Below are 24,736 nucleotides of genomic sequence, written 5' to 3'. Positions count from 1 at the left end.
CAATTTTCTCTCGAAACCCTAACAAGTTCTGCCAAAAAGCTGCTCCTCCGCCGCAAATATGAGCATTTCACACGCAACCTTCATCATTTTTATCCTACACACTCAACTCTACGGATTGTCTCACCAACAAATACTCCAATCTGTCTCCACAATAAATACATCCATCTTTTCTCCATCTTTCTACGCAACAAATCCAAATCGCTGTGAGCTTCACTATGGCAAGACCTTGTGCTAATCTGTAGGAAATCAATGATAGTAAGGAACTCTGGAAAATCGATGTCAGAATCCACCACAAATGGACAGTGTTGTCAAAGACCAAAGAGCACTTTGAATTGATTCTGGTTGATAAAGAGGTATGTCGATAATTTGATGAAAAAGTTTGACATTTAAAGTTAGGGTTTTGTTTCTGATTTGGTGTTTCATATGTAGTTCTCATTTTTAGGGTTTAGTCTTACTTCTACTTCATTTGAATGACATTTGCAGCTTAATATGAAATTTACATTTTTTTGTGTTTACTGTTACTTCTACTTCATTTGAGTGTTTCCAATATTTTTCTGTTGTTGTTCAATATGAATTTTACTCTTATGTTGTTTTTATATTTTTCTGCTGTTTTTACTTCTACTTCATTTGTGGTGGATTCTGAAGATTAGGAAAAACAGGTTTTCGTATATGTAATTGATGTTTTATTATCACACACACAAATTTATGGTTTTATTCACAAACAAATTCATAATAAATGGTTTACTTTAGTTTTTTTGTATTAATCACCACACATTTTCAATTCTACTTGGTCTGATATTATTTTGAATGCATGTTCATCTTCTCATTTATGGAGTTGATAAATCTTTTTGAACTGAAGTTGATTTGGATTTATTTCAGGGTACTGATATTCACTACAGAATACCAAGTGCGCTTAAACATACATATGATTCTGTTTTAACGGTTAACAACACATACACTATCTCAAACTTCCAAGTTACATTGAATGATTTGATGTTCAAGCCTTCCCAGCACAAGTATATCTTAACTTTCACTGGTGGTACTTCTTTCTCTGACAAGAACAAACCTGACATACCACAGAAAACACCCATCTTCACTCCTTTTGGTGATATCATGTCCGACAAGGGGAAAAGCGATGTCTTGATAGGTATGCATTTAAATTTCTCTTTTACATTATAACGTAATTGCCTTAAAATAACACAAATTTATATCTTCTAAACTTTTTCATATATCATAGGAATTGTTGTGGGCATTGGATACAGCCAGATTCACAATTCGAGCAAAAAACAACAGATCAATTTGGTCCTTAAGGATTTAGGGTACAGACACTTTCGACTTCCTAAATTTCTTTGCACATCTTATTTAAACCACCCTATGTAATTACTTTCCTGTTTTTTTAAAGAAACAACACCCTGAACTGTATTTTATGGGAAAGTTATGTCGTCCAGTTTCATGATTTCAATAGGTCAAGAAAGGATTTCAAAACACCAACTGTTATCGTCTTGCAATTTTCCAGAGTCAAAGAGGAAGGTATTTGTTATCGTCTTGCAAGCGAACCCGATTAACTTCAATGAGAATTCCAACCGAACTGGAATGGTGAGAGTGGCAGTGGAATATAGCTTGGGAATTCTCATGGAAGTTAATCCGGTTCGGTTGGAAGAGGATATTATGATCTGGACGTATGGTGGTGGGAATGGTTTTTCTGTGAAATCGTATTGTGACAGACTGACGCAGTTTCATGTCGAGGGTGTAATAAATGAAAGTGACGCAGTTTCATGAACATATGTTGGCATTCTATTCTATCTTGAAGGGAAATGTGGCTAAGGGGAGGGAGGTTTCCATATAGTTACTTGGTGCATATGAAAAATTAGAAATGACATTATTTTAATAATGAGGTAGGAGATGTGAAAGAAATTGTTTTAAAATCAGGATATTTTTATGGTGGTGAATTCAAATAGGAGCAAATAATTTGAATTGTAATTTTTATGAGTGGTGTAAATATTTTTTAGATTATATATAATTAAGGCCGGTATTTTATATTTTTTTTATATTCAGATTTTAGTACCTCTAATACTCTGATTTAAATATAAAGTTGCTTAGCAAATAAAACAATATCCGGAAGATTTAAATTTGAATCGGACTCATGTACACTTTAGGTATTTAAAATACATTTTTATTAATAGAAAAGTTGTTGATTAGTACCACGGTCCACGACCTTACATGAGTGATGTTGTACGTCTTCAAACTAGTAACAAACCCGTGCCTACGCACGGGTTTTGGCATGGTACGCGCATTTGTTTACATAATATATTTATTTTAAATAAAAGTTGAAGAAAAAATATTTAGACCAATAATAGATTTTTTTGTAGATAAAAATATTTAGATCAATAATATATTTTTTCTGTATACTATTTTTGGAGCATAAATACCATTTTCGTATATAAAAATATTTAGTTCAATAATTTTTTCCCGTACAAATATTATTTTTGTTTAGGTATCGTTTACAAAAATATTTGAATAAATAGTAAATTTTCGTATATTAAAATATTTAGATCAATAATAAAATTTTCCCGTATACCATTTTTGAATAAAAAATATTTGAATAATAAATATCCTTTTTCATATATAAAAATATTTAAATAATTAATAGATTTTTTCCCGTCTACAAAAATTATTTTTATTTATGCATCGTTTACAAAAATATCTTGACCAATAGTAAATTACCATTTTTTAATTAAAAATATTTTAATCATAAATATCATTTTTCTTATATAAAAATATTTTTGAACAATAATAGTTTTTTTTTAAATGTAAATATTATTTTCTTTATGTATCATTTACGAAAATATCTAGATTAGAGGAGTAGACATAGCAGCATTAAAGTAAATAATATTTAAATGACATAAAAATATAATTAATAAATTTAGATTAAACAAATATATTTAAATGACATGAAAAATAATTTTGTAGTCACTCATTTATTCATATCCCCGAGCATTGATGTGGTGCATGTGATATATATAATTTGCTTATTCTTCAAATTTCAAAAGTCACTCTATCTCAAAAAATCAAAAACTGATTGAGAATAAATAAAAATAAATAAAAAATTTAAAGTTTACTTGCAATAATTCTTTTAGACTCTTGTAGAACTACTATGAAAAAGTTGATATACCTATTTTCATTGTAATGTCCCATCTCCTCTACTTTTACTTTTTGAATTCACCAATAATAATAAAAAGCAAAACAATATTTTTAAGACATAGGTAAATAAAGTGAAATCTTCTTCTTCATTTTATGTAGCATACATTTTACTGTTTATCCTATTCTCCTTTATTTTTAATTTGTTCATATCTTTGCCATCACTTAAGAAAAAGCTTTATACATAACTTATTTCAATTTCACAAATGTTTATTTAAAGAACAATGTTAACAGAAACAATAGAGACACTACAAAAATGTAATAAAGAAAATTTTGTATAAAAAATAAACTGTAAATAAATGCATATTATATAAAAATAAAAAACTCCTAAGATAAAGAAAAAAAAGAATTTTGTATAAGCTGTAAAGTTATTATATTTAATAATTACATTTTCAAAAGTGAAGTGAAGTTGGTGAATGAGACAGCTAATGACTGTAGGAGATGTAAATGAAACAGCTAATGATTGTACTTTACAATAGAGATGGTAGAGAAATATGAAAGACTTAAATGTATAATTGCTAAAATCTGTACTTTACAGGAGAGATGGTAGAAAAATATGAAAGACTTAAATGTGGGATTGCTAAAATCTGTACTTTCTGAAGAAATATGAGATTTAACCTTTTGTAGAGTTGCAAGTTCAATACAGAATAGGAGACTATAGGTGTATTGGTAATTGTAAGTATGATAAAGAAAAACAACAAAGCTGCAATTAAAATATTAAATATATGAAATACTTCATTATTTGATACATGATGTAGAAGTTAAAAAAAGATGGATAAATACATGATGTAGAAGTTAAAAAAAGATGGATAAGTTATGCAACTTCATATAGTTGGTGATAAACAAACACATTCATTGCATGTTTAATATGGTACACTGTTAACTATTCTTTAAAAACTTAGTAATTATTTTCTGAAGACATAGATTTGTTGATTCAAGATCTAAGAGTATCATATTCTTGGATGTAGAGAATTAGAATGGAAGAATTACTATGTTAGATATAGTTGCATTGACTTTGACAAAATTTGTTAAAGATGCCTCCCTTGTGTAACATATTTCTAAAATAAGATATATATGTGACAGGATATATCGTTAGAAATTATTATGAAATGTCATAATGAATAGTTAACATTAATCTTAAGTCATTAAAAATATAAATAGAGATAGTAATTTACTTTAATAGGAAAAGTGTATAAAACTTAAACTCTGCAATGAGAAAAATTAGGTTCATAATAGAAAACCTATGCCCTCACAATGAGAACTACTACATTCACATATTTATATCAAGTGACAATAATAAAGTTTAATATTAGCCAAAAGTAATACATGATATTTTCCAAAAGATTAATATTGGCCTTGAGCTCCTTTCATTGTTTGAACATATTCAATGTCATACATGATATTTAATATTTACATAAGAGATAATAAAATAACTCTAAAGGACAACAAAATACATTGTTCCACCAAAATACAGAGTTCTAACAAAATATTTGAAATGTCTTTCTTAAGCTCAATCTGAAATTCAAGCTCAATCTCCAAAATTCTTTCTTATCAATAACATGTATAGCTATAAGCATAAATAAAAAACAGTTCTTTACAAACATCTCTGTCATTGGAATGTTAAGAGTATTGCTCCTCATATTTCTTAAAAAGCTATGCAGATAATGAAATATGAATGGAAACTGGAATTCCCTACCATTTCCTTTAACAGCAACATCAATAACCTGATTAGCAACAACCTTTTGCAAAGCCAATTCATCATAGTCGGAACATCTTCATAGGCATAAATTGAAACAACTTTAGCTTTTTTCTGCACATAATAAAATAACCAAAAACATTAAAAAAACTAATGTAAGAATTATAGTGGTAACTAACTACTAATAAATCATCTTTCACCAACACTTATTATTATTATTATTATTATTATTATTATTATTATTATTATTATTATTATTATTATTATTAAATGGTCAATGAATAAGTAGACAATTGAAGGCAATACACTTTCTTTTTTCCACAAATGAAGAAAATATTCTTATATCAAATAACAAACAAATCAAACCAACACAATTAAAGAACAAACAAATGTTTTTAAATACTTTTTCAAAGACAAACTCAAACTTAAAATAATACCTATAAGTAATCAGAACATAAACAAACACAAAGACAAACACTTTGAACACATTAATAGACAATATTCAGTTGAATAATTCTTCAATCATACACAAACACCAAAACATTTAAGGAATCAGTATAATAAACCTAAATCCAAAAATAAAAAAAAAAACATTTAACTAAATCTGTAAACCCTACTTTTTTTATATATAAATTAATAACCATAGAACAACTTTAAAGATAAAATTTGACTAATCTATATTAAAAAGATGTGATTTTTATAAAAAAAGATAAACATACCTCTCAGAGTTGGATGAAGAAGATAAACAATATCCTCCATAAATAGAACAAAACTTGTCCGGAAATCAAAACACAAAATATATAATCAACAAACTATTTTGATCTTATAACCGGTGATTTTGATTTCAAATCCTATGGATTCAATGGTTTTGATTCGAGATCTGAGAATAAAAAATTGAAAAATGAATGTTATAGGGTATTTGTAAAAAATAATAAAATCATAAACTCAGATGAATTTGTAAAAAATAATGAAAGCATAAACTCAAAAATTTGTTTGTAGGAAGCATATATGAAAGAGATAAGAAAGAAAATAGAGAGAGAGGTTTAGAGAAAATGAGAAGTTCTAGGAGAGAGAAAAAAAAGAAACAATTTTGTGATGTTTGATAGAAGAGAAAGAGAATAGGACAAAAAGAATAGGAAGATTTGAAGAAAAAATTACAATTGAGTCAGATGACATCATCAAATGAATTACACCTACCAAACAAAAGCCTAATCGAATAAAAATGTAGTTGAAATAGAAATAAGTAACATCACCGGTTGAAAAAAGTAATTTTTAGACACAAATTGCCCCTAAAATGATGTGGTGGCAATCAAAGAAAGAAGGGCAAAATTGTTTTTTCCAGAACAATTACTCTTCTTATATTATAGATGTCATTGTCCATCATTATGAGGTTGATAGAACTCAATAACTTACCCTCATCGATAATCCACCGCTAGCCAACATTATTTTTATCACTATTTGATTATTTGTTAAAATGATTTATTTTTATCACTATTTGATTATTTGTTAAAATGATTGATATTAGATTATTTAAATAATATTAATATATTTTAAAAGTAGTATAAAATTGTTTTTAAAAATTATTCTAAAAAAATCATATTCACGATGTGTAATTAATTTTTTTCTTGGAAAATGTAAGTTTTCTAAATTCATTTTCGAGTTATTTATTAGAATTAGTCAATAAAAAAATATAGATAGTCAATGATAAAAATAAATAATCCACAAATTGTTTAAGCGACAGAGGAGGTGTTCAATTGATTTAAGCTACATGGATTTTTTTGACAGACTTAGTTAGATGGATTTGAAAAAGAATAATAATGAAAAAATTCACATAAATTCCATGTCACCACGTGGCATGATCTGATAGGCTCCATCAAAAACCAACACAAGTACATGAATAATACTCCCTCTCTCATAACACTTGCATTTTTGGTTGTTAGAGGGAAACTTTTTTCGTTTCTTTTGTATTGAAACTCAGAGAAAAGAGCGAGAAAGGAGTCAGAAAGAAACACACAGCCTGCAAAATAGAGATGGATCTAGAAATTTTGATAAAAATAACAAAAATTAATAATATATAAACATGTTGTTATATATCAAAAAATTGAAAATACATATAATTACTTTTACGTTGTTTTTATACTTGAAAGTGAACGTTTTTTTACCATTTTCAACACTATCTTAAATATTCCTTTGCTTGATAAAATCAGGTTAAAGCAATCAAATTTTCTTTATAAAATGAAAAAAAAAAAAAAGAAAACTCTTATGCTTTAAGTTGTTATACTAATTAAAAAATTATTACTTATTTTGGTGAAAATGTTTTTTAGATTTTGAAATTGTCTTTAACTCATTCGATAAACCATCTCAACTTAAAACTGATACAGATTCAAAATTGTTTCATCTTTATCCAACAAATATAATTAAAAAACTAACAAATATAATAATAATAATAATAATAATAATAATAATAATAATAATAATAATAATAATAATAATAATAATAATAATAATAATACTCAAATTCATAAATTGTCATTTAAAGAATTGGTAAAGAATTCAACCTAATACTAACCAAAAAACAAAGAAAAGGAATTCAACTTAATAATAGGTACTCCCTCCGTCCGATAATGAGTGATCCATTTGGAATAAAATGATGTCCCAAAATGAATGATCCATTTCAATTTCCAATACATTTTTTCCAATTCTACCCTCTAATTATTAAAAAGTTCACCATTCCCAATACATAATAAGGGTACTATGGTAAAAACAATATTATCTCTCTTACTTTTTTACACTTTTCTTAATCTGTGTGAAATGGTGTGCTGGGTCACTCATTGTGGGACGGAGGGAGTATTTCACAAGTATTTATTTATTTTTATATAAATGATAATGGTATGTCACTTCCAAATTTATTTATGTAAATATTTTTCTTAGATGTTAAATATATTTTTCACAATTTTGAAAGACAAATTAATTTTTTTGGAAAATCACTAACCACTATTTTAAGAGCATCTATGTCTTGCACTAGTTTGAAGGAAGATATACATAGGATAGAGTTATGTGTTGTTAAATTTTGTGAAAAAAATATATATAAGTTAATGTTTTGTTAAATTTTGTAAAGCACTTCTTGTTCCTATATCTCCATTATATTTGTCCCATCCAATCCACGAGTATTATTTTTTGTATACACATTTTTTCTTAAAAAAGACTTTTTGGTTAGCATGAGTAATTTTGTGTGTGCATAAAATATGTCTTTTTTGCCCCATCATTGGAAAAAGACTTATGTTGTTGTATTGTGGATCTTTTTGTGTTAGTTTATTTTTAAAATGGTCATGGGAAGTCCTGAAGATGCTGGAGATGAAAAGGATGGACTCATCCTTGTCTATAGAGATGAATCCTGCCTTGTCTTTGTGAAAATTCTCCAAATTCTAAACAATTTCCTTTGGAGAAGCTTGGTAAATATTGTTTTTGGTTGTATGATGTTCATCATCTCATAGAATTACTTTTTAGAGGTTCTCCGCAATAATAAAAATGGATTCTAATAAAAAATTAAACAACTAACTTTGAATTTTGATTTTTCGTTTTTTGAATGATATTTTTAATGATTAAGAAATGATTATATATAAATGTAATAGCGCATACGAGTAAAGAATTTGATTATTTTGATTGGTTATAATAGAACTTGCATTTTTCAATTGCATGAGTTCGATTTTATTTGAAATTATTTATAAAATTCTTTATCATTTATTCTTTCAAATATTCTACTGATAGAAACTTCTTCATCATCTTCATTGTTCGAAACATATATTTTATTTGATAAAGCTTCTTCACTAGCAAACGATGAATTTATTCTTTCAAACAAAATCATGCAGTTGATTTCACTATTTCTTCAACAAAAAATCTTTGATGAACTTCATAATGGTTCTTTTAAAATTCTTAAAATTATCCCTTCACCCTTTAATATTTGAATTAACTTCTTGAGCTTTTTAAGGACTTATTCTTTCTTAGATTTTTTTTCTTGTGATTGAATCACTTACATCTTTTAATTATAGGATGAATCAGATTTCCAATTCTAATTCTTAAGTCTTAGATATTTGTCGGACACAAAAGTTCTAACATATCTTAAAATATTTAATAATTTTATGAGAATTTTTTAAAAATAGTTTTAACATCTAATTATTTAAATATTTATTATTAAAATTTTTAATATAATCAAAATACCATAATTTTAAAAAAATGATATATCTAAAAGATAATCTATTATAAAAAAATATATATTTAAAATAACACTAAATTTAAGTGATATTTTAAATTTTATTTTTTTTTAAAAAATATTAAAAAATTATAATAAATTGTACGTTATTTATTATAGAATACTAAATTTCTAAAAAATGATTTTAAATAATTTATAGATTAATTTATAATTTTAAAACAAGCTTGAAATCTTTATAGCCAATTTTATTGTAGAAATAAAACAACTGAATTCTCAAAAAAAACTTTATTTAAATTGAACTCATGACATAACACTCTAGACATGATTTCTAAAATCTCTACACATCCACGCGTTTGCTTTGTAATGTATTATAAATTTAAACTAGAAACAAACTCGTGCATTTGCACGGGTTCTGGTACGGAACGCGCATTTGTTTTAGATGTATATTTTTTAATAGAAAAATGTTTGATACCCGTGAAAAAATAATAATTAAATGTATAGAAAATGTCTGGTACCCGTGAAAAAATAATAATTAAATATATAGAAAAATGTCTGATACCCGTGAAAAAATAATAATTAAATGTATAGAAAAATGTCTGGTACCCGTGAAAAAATTAATAATTGAATGTAAAGAAAAATATTTGGTACCCGTGAAAAAAATAAATATTTTAATCAATAACTTTATGTTTCCATTAATGTTCAATATTTTATCAATAGTTTGACAGTCCTGTTTATATTCAATATTTTGAACAGTCGCTTCACGTTCCCGTTATAATTATTTTAATTTGATGTTATAAAAAATAAAAAATTATCATCTTAGTAAAATACTATTTTCAACATCGAAATTTTAAATTTAATAAAACAATTATGTAATATTTGTATGTGGGAGTCATTTAATTATTCAACTGCGCAGAAAATACATTGCTGATAATATTACATGCCTATAATTTAAGAAACGCGCGAGAGATGTTATATATGAATTTGTTTGAAAATGCTAACCCGATATATATATATATATATATATATATATATATATATATATATATATATATATATATATATATATATATATATATATATATATATTGAATTATTTTCTTTATTTTTATATATTCACAGATATAACTTAATTCTATTAATATGATATTTTTTAATTTCAAATTATTACATATTTAATATTCTTAAAATAGTTAAAAATATATTTATTCATTATTTAATAACTTTTTATTTCCTATAGATAGATCATTTATAAACATGCAAGAAAAATATATATATATTTTTATAATATTTGATCAAATCTTATTTTTGGTTTAATATGACCTTAATTAAATAATATTTAAATGGATGTATGTGTTCAACAACTTTATCTTTTGTGTTGAACAATATTTTAACTCGTTTCACTCAAAACTCATGTTACCACGTGTCATAATCTCACAGGTTGTACCAAAACTAACACAACTACTCCCTCTCTCATAACACTTGCATTTTTGGTTGTTGGAGGGAAACTTTTTTCATTTCTTTAATATTGAAAATTGAAATAAGAGATAAAGTGGAGTGGGTAGAAAGAAGCCAATCCCCTGTTCTTCCTCATTCCGTTTCTTCTCCTTTTTCCTTTTTTTTTTCGTCCTCATTCCCTTTCTTCTCTTCTAGCATTTTTCTTCCTCATTTATTTCTATCATTCTTTTTTCTCCAAATCTATTTGTATATGTAATGGGAACATATGAAGCTGAGATCTAGGTTAGAAAATTGATATAGAAAAGTCACTCGTTTCTAAATAAGTGTTTGGATCCAACAAAGAGGAAACTTCACCTTAGAACTTAAAAAGGATGATACTTTATACTATAAATACAATTAAGGTTGATAGAACTTTTCATGAACAAGTTAGTTTTATTTTTATATCAATGCAGGATACTTTCTGTTTCTTATTTAAGCTTGTTATAATATGGAAATCTTACATCACCTTAGTTTCTTGGAAGTAGGAGTGTTTAAGGTTATTGAAAGACAAACTCTTTAGTTAAATTTGAGGATGCCTAATAGTTCCAGAAGGCAGAAGAAGACAAACTCATTATTCAAATTTCCCCCGAAAATGACTTTTTGGTTTAGAAGAATTAGTGTAATTTTATTTGATGAAAAAAAATCAATACATGTTTACTTTTTGCTGGATAACATATGATGGTAAATGTTAAGCGGTAAAAAATGGCATGGTCATGGTGTCATGAGTCAGATTTATCATTATTTTTTTGCATACAATGTGTCTTGTTTTTTGCAATCCCGGTAAGACTTCTGCAACTATTTCACATATGATTGAAGAAAATCCTAAAGATGTTGTACATGAAAAGGATAGACTGAATCTATGAAAATTCTCCAACTTCTTCTAAACAGCTTACTTCGCAACACTTGGTAAATATTGTTTTTGGTTGTAGGCTGTTCATGATCATCTAATAAATCCTGTAACTTATCATATTTTTGTTGCTTTGACAGGTAGAGTGAGGTGAAATGTTTCTCTTGGTCCATTTCTACCGAACCCATTGGCAATGGTTGCGTCATTATGTGGGCTGAGAAAGGAAATATTGTCATGGAAAGTGTGCTCTTTAGAGAGTTTTCTCAACCAGGTTGACACATTTGGGATTGTTGAGCAGGTGATGGTAGATGTGACCAATCAGGCTGCCTTAGACATTAATTTAGCAACAAGTCACAAATGGTTATATGCTTCGTTACAATTTATTTCGGGGCTTGATTCACAAAAGGCTGCATCCTTATGAAGATCGTCAACTCAAGGTTTTCAGGATCTTCATAAGCCACACGAAGAACGAAGTCGCCATATCTTCTACATGATTTCATGTGAGATTGAAGAAAAACTCCCAAAAGTTAAAGTAATCAAGGTTAAAGTGGGCGAAGTTAGGGCTCACATAATGTGAGCTTGAATTTGGAATGACAGATTCCTTTCGGAGATAAGATTATGCTTTTAAGAGATAATCCATTTATCTGATAGGCTAAATGAAGAGATCAATAAGTACTGCTACCAAAATTTCTTGATTTGTAAACACGTCGAAATGAGAAGTGACGAGAACTACTTTTTATCCTATTACCAAGAATATCAAAAATACTTAACAAGTGCGATATTAAGAAAACAAGTGAGAAAGAGCTATTAAGAAAGCATTTCAAGCAGAGAATTTCTCATCCAAGATTTAGAAACATGAAGGTCGATGAAGCTAGAAGGTTTGTTCGTGTTATTCCTTAGCATCTATTTAGTAACTTAATGTTATTCTATGTGTTGTAAAGACGCTGACCAACCATTAGACAAAGGTAATGATTAGTCGGTGTATTTAGACAGATAAGAAGTAACATTAAGTTACTAATGGTAAGGAATAACATGAATAAACCTTCGTTGCTTCATTGGCATTAATGTTTCTGAATTTTGGAAGATCAATGCTCTATGTCTTGAAATGATTTGTTAACAGCTCTTTCCTCTTGCTTTCTTAACCATTCTTTCCCACTTGCCACGTATTTCTGATCTTTTTAGTAATAAGATAAAAAAATAGCTCTCATCGTTTCTCATTTTATTGTCTTTATAAACAAAAAATTGTCCCGCCTTCAACTGTACTCTTTCGTATAGAGACTCCCTCATACATCGTATATAGACTCCCTCGTACATTTTAAGTATAAGTTCAAGGCATGAGAAAGTCGGGTGAATTTAATGATATTTTTGTCCCACAAAACCTCCAAACACAAAGTAATTGTTAACCGATTTCTTTACCACTCAAGGAATAATATTAAGATACCATATTGGATGAGCAGTGTTTCGTGGCTTGAGATGCTTTTTTAACATTTCATTTCCATTTCACTTTCCTTACAAACCAAGAAAGTTTGATAGGTACCTGTTCTTATTGATTAACTTACTTTATACGTGAGTATGTCACCTTCACTTAGATTATTAGATAAATGAAATATTTCTCTAAAGTTATCTGCATAGTCTCGAAAGAATCTGATTATTCCGTATTCACATTTTGCATGTGGAGCTCTAACTTCGGAAACTTTAACCTTGGCAATTTTATCTTCTGTTTCTGTCCCAAGAAAGTATACCAAAAACAATGGGAGGGGAGTAAGGAATTAGGGCTCTAACTTCGGAAACTTTAATCTTGGCAAATTTATCTTCTGTTTCCGTCCCAAGAAAGTATACCGAAAACAATGGGAGGGGAGTAAGGATTTAGGACTAGGGTTTTTGCGCTATCTGTAAATATTCAACTCAACTTATGAGGTTGCAGCTTTTTCCCGCACATGCCCTTTTGTGGCAGCATTGGCTTTCACTTCAAGTCCATTGAGATGGATTACCTTATCAAGGTAGGTTACCAATCAACTACTTTGTTGTGAACTCATCATCATATATGTTTATTCAATTTGGTTATCATGGTATGGTTTTGACGTTAATAAGCTATGAAACACGGACACCTCTAGGAGTAGGCGTGTCGCGGTGTCCGACACGCGTCGGTGTCCGACACTTGTATGACACCCGTACGACACGTGTCGGAAAAGTCAAACAAGTGTCGGAAAAGTCAGACAAGTGTCTCCTAAAAAATGGTTTTTTTCTTTGTTCCGACACTCTTTTAATCAGTGTCCGACACTCGTATGACACTCATACCACATATTTCCGACAACTCAGACAAATATTTCAAACAAAAATTTGTTTTATTTCTTTTTTCAAATCACATTTATATATTTTTTGGACAAATCTCACACACATCTAAAAGAGTTAAACATGTATTGAAACAATGTTATCAATAAAGAATTTCAGACATTAATTTTGATCAATATATGGATAAATGAAACTCAAATATTAGCTTATATGTAGCGGTGTCGGTGTCCTATGTTTTCAACATTATCAGTGTCAGAGTGTCCGTGTCGTGTCGTGTCCCGGTGTCCGTGTCGGAGTCTGTGCTTCATAGTTAATAAGAGGTCAATGACATAAAAGAAGCATCAAAGTCTTTCAAGGCATTACAATCTATGGTTGATCATGATGTAGAAACTAATTCTGTAAGAATACAAGGGAGTCATTCCAAAAGCTTTTGAAAATAAAATGTGGACTTGAATTACTCAAGGTGCTATTTGAACAACTTCTACTCAGAGTATGTACATCCTATTCATTTGCTTCATAACCATTTTCTGTGTACTATCAATGTTTAATTTGATGCATGTTTTTGATATTTTGGTAGATGAGATCCAAAGCATGTCACTATCACCCTTAATTGACTTTTTTAACACCAGTGCTAAATAACAATTATTAAACAAACAAAAAAAAACTCATATTTCATAAGAACAAGAGCTCTAATTCTAAACCCTAAACCCTAAACCCTAAACCCTAAACCCTAAACCCTAAACCCTAAACCTTTGAACGTGAGATTTGTTCTATATTTGGTGAGCTCCAAGACTCGTCCGAAAGGAATAAAAAAAAAAAAAGTGAACATGGAAAATTGGATAACATAAAAAAAATCTCACTTACAATTCTTCAATATTTAGTGCAAAGTTGGTTGTATGGAGAGTGTTTATGAACCAACATTGATTCTCGGGTCAACCACCTCAATAATATCGTGTTTTTTGTTTAATCCTTTTACAATTTTGTTTAGTTTGCTAATACTTAACAATTATGGTAAATTAAGTTCCAATCTGTGTTTTAATAGGGGAAATTCTACGAGAGATGCAGTTTCTAAGGGTTACATACAAATATTAAAAATTATTATTCCTCAATGCAGTTTCTATGAGAGATACATGTTTAAACTTATGAATGTTTAAACTCATGTTTAAATTCCTACAATGCAACAACTAGCATGAGTTTAAACATGTACTTAAAGCTTAAAACTTTCATTATTGTAGGTATGATGTTAACAATATTTTTGTTATTGCTACAGAGTTTGCAACAAAGGTCCTGATGGAAACTTATATATCGGCATCCCCACCTCTGCTCCGATATATTGAGAAGATCTTTCTTGAAAGAGAATTGGGTATATATTGGCGAACCTTCTGAATGATTGTGTTTTGATTGATTTGAATACATGTAATAGAGAACTTTTGTTGTTTGGAATCTTTTATACACAATAATTTTTTTGGTTTGTGACAATCATTTTTGATGTTTTGAAACAAACTGATGCTCATTGTATACGAATCAAGGTTAGTCCCTTCCATGTTCTGAGCGTGCTGTTGGACAAGAATCATTTGGTATAGTTTTTGGTTAGTCCCTTCCATGTTTCTTTCATTTGCACCTTTTAATTGGATACAGTTTGAAGTAAACTGATGCTTATTGTATTCTTTTTCATTTAGCGTGCAAGCAAAATGCTTGGTGACAGATGAAACTTTGGCTATAAAAAAGGTTCTTCAACATTATTACTAACTTATATTCAATTTTTTTTACATATTTCTGCATTTATTGCAGAATCAATGTAAGGTTTTTCAAGCTGTATGCAAGGACAGTTTGAATTCATACTCATTCTAAGCTTATTTCTTGCCATACATGTTGTTATCACATGTGGTTCGGAATATGAAATAGTTGTTATCAAACCAGTAACTGCAAACATTATCAGTCAAACCAAACTACGATTACCTTGGTCTTAGCAATTCAACTTTGAAATTTTGCTTTGGTCAATAATCTAGTAATATATATATATATATATATATATATATATATATATATATATATATATATATATATATATATATATATATATATATATATATATATATATATATATATATATATATATATATATATATATATATATATATTATATAGTAATACACACTTCAATCCAAATTTCTTTAAGTTCTCACTAATACCCTTTTCAGGAACTTATCTTGCTCAAGAGGATGCCGACATTGGAGATGAAATGGATGAAGCCATTATCAGAGATGAAATTGCAAAAACAGAGCCCATGGATAGCAATTTCAGTAAGGTGGGTCTGTGGGAGTTGCAAGCAGGTTTGGGTGTAGTTCTGTGCAAATCGAATTATGTCTATCTGGAGCTGATCTGGTGACTATGCTGCTAGATCTCTCGATAAGGAAAATTAATGGTTTCACAGTTATGTTTTCAAGTGGCAATTATTATATTATTAGGGAATTAGTGGGAAATTGTTATATTATTATCAGCAGTTACCTTCTCTTAATGTTGTGTGTTAATGTTGATAATAAATATGAAAAAGCGTGGTAAATATTGTTTTTGGTTGTATGTTACTCATCATCATGTAAGGGATAATAATTACCTTTGTCTTTGCGGGTTTTGTGGGAAAAAGATACCGGGTCAGATCCTTCATGCATTGAACTTATACTTAAAATGTACACGGGAGTCTATATAGAAAGGAGTATAGTTGTAGGCGGGAAGAATCCAGCCGCTATAAAATCGGAAAGACCTTTATAGTTGAAACCAAAACTTTTAAATTTAGACGAAGTAATATACTCTTCTCTCCTTGTTTTTTTTTATATTTTCTTGGGATAAGATCTACCCTTTTCTATTTGTTATTGATTGGATAATGGAAAGACACATTCATACCTTGATTACTCTTTTAACAACAATAGTTAATCATCCAAATTTTAAGTCATCACAAATAAAAAAAACATCTGTAGAGTTAAAAAAGGACGGTATCCGAAGCACATTATAGCTTATTGTTTTTATCTTTAAGGATTGTCTTGAAACATTTATATTGACTTAACATATGTTTTAGACAATCTTAAGATGGAAAATCAATAAACTATGATGTGCTTAAGACACTTGCCCTTTTTAACCCTTAAAATGTTATGATGTCATACATGTTTTCAACTTTGAATGAGTTAGTATTGTTGTTCAATGAGTAGACAAGATCAACATATATTTCCATAACTTAATCAATAATGAAAATGAAATGGCAAGTCTCTATCACAAGACAGAAAGTATAGAGAAAACAAATGGAGGTTTTCAATTATAAATGTCTTTTCGATTCTAGCCTGGATTCTTTCAACCTTCAACTATATTTCTTTTGTATATAGAACAATGTTGAATTTAAGATATACACACATGAAAACAAAGATTTAAAATCTTATTAGAAACTGATCTTGAAGGTAATTTTTTACTTCAAATATTTCAAAAAAATAGTCGTATTTCCATTACAAACTAAATATCATTTATAATATAATAAATTGTTGGGTTATTATTAGTAATTGATGTATAGAGTAACTAACCGTTATGTATTACTAGCAGGGCTGCAGAAGCACGGTAGAAGATCTTGAGGCATGTCCAATAGTGACAAAACAAATTTGTGGATGCCTTTTAACAATGGACTATGTGAATGCCAGTTAAAATGTAGTTGCATTTTAGGCCCCCACATGTTTAAGCAGGTGTCATTGATTACCTCTCCTGTTTATTTCAGTGTTTTTTCACTATCGTTGTTGCTAAAAAGGTTTGAAATTTTACTTAAGTTAATGTTTTAACAGTGATTATACTTTTGTTTTGAAGCTTACATTATAAAATTTACCAAGAATTGTGCATTAACTCCAAGAATAGTTTAGCAGATTGTTTAGTAGAACAGTTTTAATAATGTATTGTGATTGAACGATGATGCAAATTTTTTCCTTCAAATGTTGTACTTTTTCCTTAAATGATTGTGTTCTTCTCAATTCCACCACAGTTGCCAATGGAAAAGTGGACTTTAGCTTATTACATGATACTGATCTTAATTTTAATAGTTTCAATTAGATACATATAGTTTGATGATGTTTAGTGATCGATCTAACATCATTTGATATGTGTGACTAATTTTCCTAGGTAGATGTGGCTGGCCTTTTTCTAGAGGTTGGAAAGTCACATGGTTTTTTATACTTGAGTGCTTGTGTAATGAGGAAAATAAAAAATAAGGGGCTAGAAGGTGCTGAGTCAGCAGAGCTGAGGGACCCACAAGAAATACGTGAGAGAAATGCTGTTGTAATGCAACCGGGTTTACAGGGAGTGCGTAAAAGCAACAGAATTCGCAAGACCAACACCACACTGAAGGAATTCGTGACATCTTGAATCTTCTTATAGAGAATTAGGGATCATTTTCTAGGTATGTGAATTGTTGAGTTCAATTACTTTCTCCCTCTGAATTCTTTCATTTTCACATCTTGTAATCAATCCCTCTGTTCATCAGAGATTGATCTTTACATTCAATAATGGTTTCCCCATTTCCTATTGATTTCTTTTACAGTATTTCATTGGTGCTTTCATCTCACCATGGCAGATTTGAAGGAGATGAGTGCAGAAGGCAAGCGCAACGCAGAAGCTCTGAAACAACTGCAAGAGGATCTCTATGAAAGATTGGAACGGATGGAGCTCGCGAATGCAGCAAGATTCGAGAAGATGGAACAGATCCAAACAAGTGCAGATAGCAGATTCGAATAGATCCATGCGGCGCTTGATATACTCATTCAACAAACACCATCCAAGTCTTCCCATGGTGCTGGACTCACAAACAAACAACCATTTCAGGTGAGAAATGTTAAGCTCGAATTTCCCAGATTTGATGGTAATAATGTTCTGGAATGGATTTTTAGAGCTGAGCAATTTTTTGATTATTACGATACACCGGATCACGATCGTTTAACCATTTCATCGGTGCATTTTGACAAAGATGTTATACCATGGTTTCAAATGGTTCAGCGATCGAACCCATTTCACTCATGGAATGAACTTACCCGTGCTTTAGAGCTAGATTTTGGCCCTTCGGTGTATGATTGTCCTCGTGCAACACTGTTTAAGTTGAGCCAAACGAGTATTGTTGCTAATTATTATCTCAAATTCACATCTCTAGCTAACAGGGTTTATGGTATCAGTAACGATGCGTTAATAGATTGTTTCATCAGTGGCCTTAACTCTGAGATCCGACGCGATGTGTTGATTCATACTCCCATCTCTATTGTCAAGGCTGTGTCCCTAGCAAAAGTTTATGAGGAAAAGTACAACACAAACAGTAAACCACAAAAAGCCAACCAATATCAATATAACCCTGCAAATTCCAGAGCAACCTTCAATTCAAATAAACCAGAAAATACCCAAAAAAACACAACACCAATACTCCATACACCACCCACTAGACCTATGAACCCTCACCAAAAGAATCCGAACATCAAAAGAATTTCACCAGCAGAGATGCAATTGAGAAGAGACAAAGGCCTTTGTTATTGGTGTGATGACAAATTCTCTTTTAACCACAAATGTCCCAATCGACAATTGATGTTGTTGCAATATGAAGAAGAACCGGAAACTGAGGAGATGGAATCTGAACCACCTGACCAAAATCAAACAACCTTACCTCAACCCCACACAGACCACCATTTATCTTTAAATGCCATGAAAGGAGCCAACAGTTTAGGGACAATGAGATTTCAGGGAAAAATCGGTAAGTTGCAGGTGCAAATACTCATTGATGGGGGAAGCTCTGACAATTTTGTGCAACCAAGAATTGCTCATTTTTTGAAGCTACCTGTGGAACCAGCTCCATGTTTCAAGGTGCTGGTGGGGAATGGACAAACCATGACAGCAGAGGGAGTAGTTGCCAAACTCCCAGTAGTAATTCAAAACCATGAAATGTTGATTACTGCATACTTACTACCAGTTGCGGGTGCAGATGTGATATTGGGAACGGCTTGGTTAGCCACATTAGGGCCCCATGTGGCAGATTACTCAGCACTGACTTTGAAATTTTTTCATGAAGGGAATTTTATAACTCTACAGGGTGACACAAACATAGTACCAGGCCCAGCACAATTGCATCAACTCAGGAGGATGCAAAATACCAATAGTATTGATGAGGTGTTCACAGTGGAAAGGGTTCAGTCAACATCAAAGGCAGATATATGGGGCGAAATACCAGCTGATATGACACCAGAAATTGCCATGATTTTATACAATTACCGAAACATTTTTAGTACCCCAGAAGGTTTGCCACCTCAAAGACTACACAACCATGCCATTCCCCTTAAAGAAGGCTCAAATCCTGTCAAGGTTAAACCTTACAGATACCCCCACAGTCAGAAAGAACAAATTGAGAAAATGGTTCTGGAGATGCTGGATCAGGGTATAATACAGGCCAGTAACAGCCCTTTTTCGTCCCCCATTGTGCTAGTGAAGAAGAAGGACGGAAGTTGGAGATTTTGTACAGACTATAGAGCCTTGAATGCTATAACTGTGAAAGACAGTTTTCCGATGCCTACTGTGGATGAACTATTAGATGAGTTATTTGGTGCTAAGTACTTTTCAAAGCTGGATTTGCGATCGGGGTACCATCAGATTTTGGTCCACCCAGAAGACAGGTACAAGACTGCTTTTAGAACTCACCATGGTCACTATGAATGGCTAGTGATGCCATTCGGACTCACTAATGCACCAGCAACCTTCCAATCTCTTATGAACGAGATTTTTCAACAAGCCTTGAGAAAGTATGTATTAGTATTTTTTTGATGATATACTAGTATATAGAGCTACTTGGAAGGATCACCTCATTCACTTGGAATCGGTGTTACAAATATTACAACAGAATGTGTTGTATGTAAAACTGTCTAAATGTGCTTTTGGAGTGGAAGAAATAGAGTATTTGGGACATGTGGTATCGGGAAAAGGTGTAACGATGGAACAAACAAAAGTACAAGCAGTTCTTAAGTGGCCAAAACCTACTAACCTGAAACAATTAAGAGGGTTTCTAGGTTTGACAGGGTATTATAGAAGATTTATTAAGTCTTATGCTAAGATAGCAGCACCTTTAACTGACTTGTTAAGGAAGGACTCCTTTTGTTGGAATGAGACAACACAAACAGCTTTTGAGGAATTGCAACAGGCTGTCACTTCTGCCCCTGTTCTAGCGCTGCCAAATTTTGAACAACCCTTCATTTTGGAGACAGATGCATCAGGGATTGGAATAGGTGCAGTCCTCCACCAAAAGGGCCATCCCATAGCGTTTTTTTCAAAGAAATTAGCGCCAAGAAATCAAAAGAAGTCAGCCTATTTCAGAGAAATGTTGGCTATGTCTGAAGCTATAGCGAAGTTTAGACACTACTTGCTGGGTAGTAGATTCACCATCAGGACAGATCAAAAAAGTCTGAAAAGCTTGTTGGATCAGAGCTTACAAACACCTGAACAACAACAATGGCTGCACAAGTTTTTGGGATATGATTTTGTGATTGAATACAAGCCGGGAAAAGATAACATTGCTGCAGATTCATTGTCCCGAATGTTTATGTTGTCGTGGTCAGAGCCCAAAACACAATTCATGCAACAATTATTGGAAGAAGTTCAGAAGAATGGTAAGATGCAAGAACTGATAGCGTTGTGTACTAAGCAACCCCAAATGAAGCCTCATTACACCACTAAAGATGGGTTACTGTACTGGAAAGATAGACTAGTGATTCCTGAAAATTCTGAATTGATCCAAAAGATTTTAAAGGAAAACCATAGCTCTCCTATTGGAGGACATTCAGGAAATGCTAGAACCATGGCGAGGGTGACTTATCAATATTTTTGGCACAACATGAAAAAAAAATATTGAAGAATTTGTGCAAAAATGTGTCATATGCCAGCAAGCCAAAACTTCTCATAGTTTACCTGCTGGGTTGCTACAACCCTTACCCATTCCAACTCAGGTTTGGGAAGATATTGCCATGGACTTCATCACAGGATTACCACCTTCAGCTGGGTATACCACTATCATGGTGGTTATTGATAGGCTGACCAAATATGCTCACTTTATTCCACTAAAAAGTGATTATAGTAGCAAGATTGTTGCAGAGGCATTCTTCAGTCAAATAGCAAAACTACATGGCATACCAAAGTCCATTGTTTCTGATAGAGACAAGGTGTTTACTAGTAATTTCTGGAAAAGGCTATTTGAACTACAAGGTACAACACTGGCAATGAGCTCAGCATATCATCCACAGTCAGATGGGCAATCTGAAGTGCTAAATAAATGTTTAGAGATGTTTTTAAGATGCTTTACTTTTGAGAATCCTAAGGCATGGTATAAGGCTCTAACTTGGGCTGAATATTGGTATAACACAGCTCACCATACAAGTATTGGCATGACTCCATTTAAGGCATTATATGGGAGAGACCCTCCCTCTGTTACTCGTTATAGACATCAGTCTACGGACCCCATATCAGTACAAGAACAATTGATAGAAAGGGACAACATTTTACAACAACTGAAAATCAATTTGGAAAAGGCTCAAGTATACATGAAGAACCAAGCAGATAAGAAAAGAAGAGACATAGAGTTCAAGGTGGGAGAGTTGGTACTAGTAAGGTTGCAGCCTTATAGACAGCAATCTGCTGCTTTAAGAAAAAACCAAAAGCTTGGAATGCGTTTTTTTGGGCCTTTCATGATAATAGGTAAGGTGGGAGCAGTAGCTTATAAATTACAATTACCAAAGGAAGCTAAAATTCATTCAGTCTTTCATGTGTCACAATTAAAACCCTTCAAGGGAGGGACCACTGAACAGTACATGCCCTTACCTTTAACCATGACAGAGATGGGGCCTATTATACTACAACCTGCAGTCCTAGATGCACGCGTGATACAACAAGGGGAAAGGAAGATATCACAAGTTCTTATCCAATGGACTAATATGACTACTGAAGAGGCTACATGGGAAGTACTGGAGGATATACAAGTCAATTTCCCAACTTTCAACCTTGAGGACAAGGTTGCCTTTAAAGGGGGTGGTATTGTAATGAGGAAAATAAAAAATAAGGGGCTAGAAGGTGCTGAGTCAGCAGAGCTGAGGGACCCACAAGAAATACGTGAGAGAAATGCTGTTGTAATGCAACCGGGTTTACAGGGAGTGCGTAAAAGCAACAAAATTCGCAAGACCAACACCACACTGAAGGAATTCGTGACATCTTGAATCTTCTTATAGAGAATTAGGGATCATTTTCTAGGTATATGAATTGTTGAGTTCAATTACTTTCTCCCTCTGAATTCTTTCATTTTCACATCTTGTAATCAATCCCTCTGTTCATCAGAGATTGATCTTTACATTCAATCAAAGGTTTCCCCATTTCCTATTGATTTCTTTTACAGTATTTCAGCTTGATTGTAGTGTGATTGTAACTACGTATTTGTTATTTATAATAGGTGCTTTTGTTTACATTAGGATTTCTACCAAAGCTTGCATGAAGAAATATGTCATTAGGATTTCTACATATTTGTTACTCACTAAAACTCCATGTCTGGAAAAACTTAGGGTAGTTGGAAAATTGGCAACGATGTTTGGAAAATTTATCTAAGAATAATTCATTGTTGAATTGTAGTTACAAATGGACAAGGTCAAATCAAAATAGTTATTCACGATCAAAGGTTTTTCATTTATGTTTTGACATTATTTCATAAAAATTAGCATTGTCTCATTTTAAAGCCTTATACCTTTTCTTTAGTTTATAATGCAAGTTTAATCTTATAAAGTCTTAAGATTAGTACATGTCTTTTTCACAATTGCGCAAATTGGAGACAAATAGAAAGCAAATGAGACCAAAAGAGACAATAATTTATACAAGAAATATTAATTTCGTATTGCTTATCTTTTTTTTTTTTATTGCTTATCTTAAATTATAAAAGAAATATTAGTTTTGTAATGACTTGTGTAGTAAGCCAATATACAAGTAAAGTCGTTAGTAATATATATATTTTCTATCCATTATCAATACTTTATTAATAATAAATTCTTCAATATCATTTAAAAATAGAGATTTAAATTATCTAAAAATGTTGAAATAATTTAGATATAACATGTTTGGATTGACTTTTGGAATATCCAGAATCATCTATTAATACTTTTTTTTTAAACTATTTATTCCTATTTTTAAACTGTGACTGGACTCCTATTTTATAATTGTGGATTTGAAATTTTTTGTGAAGGGATTGTAGATAAATCATCGCAATACTGTTTTTTTTCTGTTGGGTTTATTATCAAGCTTATGGGTGGGTGACTACGGTTTTTCTTGTTATGTATTCTTGTTTATTAGGTGTTGTTATTGTTTCTGTTGTTAATGATCTATTTGGAAGGTTTAGTTCTGTTGCTGGGGTGATTTAGGCTAATTTCTTACTTTTATAAATAATACTTGTGGCAAAAATAATACACATGATATGTTGGAAAAAATTGGTTTATATCATATTCCTTAGGTTTTGATGATAATAAAGTATTTAATGAACAATTAGGTATACTAGGTAACCTTGTTTCGGGTGAAAACTCAGACTCTGAAGACCATGTGCAAAGGAACTTAACCTCTGACCCGTACTCTATTTCTGAAAGCAGGTCTATCTTGTCAAGTTAAGTCACGATTTAAAAATAGGAAAAAAAAATCATTTGAAAAAAATATTAAAAGAAAGACTAACATGGGGATTAAATAGAGAATTTTTTTCTTAGTTTGTGAGGGACTAAAACGAGTCTTCATTGACAATCCAGTCACGGTTCAAAAGTAAGAAAAAAACCCATTTGAAATAATATTAGCAGAAAGACTAACATGAATTTTGTAAGGGATTTAATAGAGAATATTTTTTTTCCAGAGAATAATCTGACTTTCTAAAATGGACCTTCACTCTATTTCTTATTAAACGTACAAATTAATCATTGTTAAATATGAATGCATGGAG

The 24,736-nt window shown here is 30.8% G+C and overlaps 1 long non-coding RNA gene and 1 pseudogene across 1 annotated transcript; one reads left to right on the top strand and one right to left on the bottom strand.

The window, feature by feature from the left end:
• Nucleotides 1-4,530: 4,530 nt before the first annotated feature.
• LOC131612719 (uncharacterized) lies at nucleotides 4,531-5,988 on the bottom strand. The gene is made up of 2 exons (XR_009287465.1): nucleotides 5,614-5,988; nucleotides 4,531-5,008 (listed from the first exon to the last, which is right to left on the bottom strand). It is a non-coding gene; the product is annotated as an uncharacterized LOC131612719 (long non-coding RNA).
• A 7,058-nt stretch (nucleotides 5,989-13,046) lies between these two features.
• LOC131614967 (accelerated cell death 11-like) lies at nucleotides 13,047-18,129 on the top strand (annotated as a pseudogene).
• Nucleotides 18,130-24,736: the final 6,607 nt, after the last annotated feature.

Source organism: Vicia villosa, linkage group LG6 (assembly GCF_029867415.1).
Source record: "Vicia villosa cultivar HV-30 ecotype Madison, WI linkage group LG6, Vvil1.0, whole genome shotgun sequence".
Lineage (NCBI taxonomy): Eukaryota > Viridiplantae > Streptophyta > Magnoliopsida > Fabales > Fabaceae > Vicia > Vicia villosa.
This window is presented reverse-complemented; position numbering and strand designations above follow the sequence as displayed.